The following is a 424-nucleotide window of genomic DNA, read 5'->3' as shown; positions in this document are numbered from 1 at the left end:
GGGGGGCCCGAGCGGGGGTCGCTAAGTCCAGCTCCCTGCCGGGGCCCCACGGGAGAGCGGCGGGAGGACTTCTATTTGCTTGCGGAGGCCGGGGGTCGCGGGCACTACCGCCCTGCTTAGTTCTGGTTCCTGGGCTATGGACCTCCCCGCGGAGGCCCCCAAACGTGAAGAGGGCCCGAAAGCCAGCCCCCAGGGGTCGGAAACCCCGGCCTTGGACATGCACCCTCCGGCCTGTGTACTGACCTGGCCCGGTCCCGGCCGCCGCGGACCCTTGGCGATTTAGCCCGGGCTTCTGACCACCAGCGAGTAGGCAGACAGAGGAATCGAATCCTCTGGGTCTCCCCCACCATTCCCCGTCTATTCACCTTTGCCACCACCCCACCAAAGCTGGAATCCTTTTCTTTTAAAATGCAGCTAATTTCTG

The sequence above is a fragment of the Bison bison genome, unplaced genomic scaffold (assembly GCF_000754665.1).
Source record: "Bison bison bison isolate TAMUID 2011002044 unplaced genomic scaffold, Bison_UMD1.0 scf7180017864244, whole genome shotgun sequence".
Classification (NCBI taxonomy): Eukaryota; Metazoa; Chordata; class Mammalia; order Artiodactyla; family Bovidae; genus Bison; species Bison bison.
Note: the sequence above shows the minus strand (reverse complement) of the source record.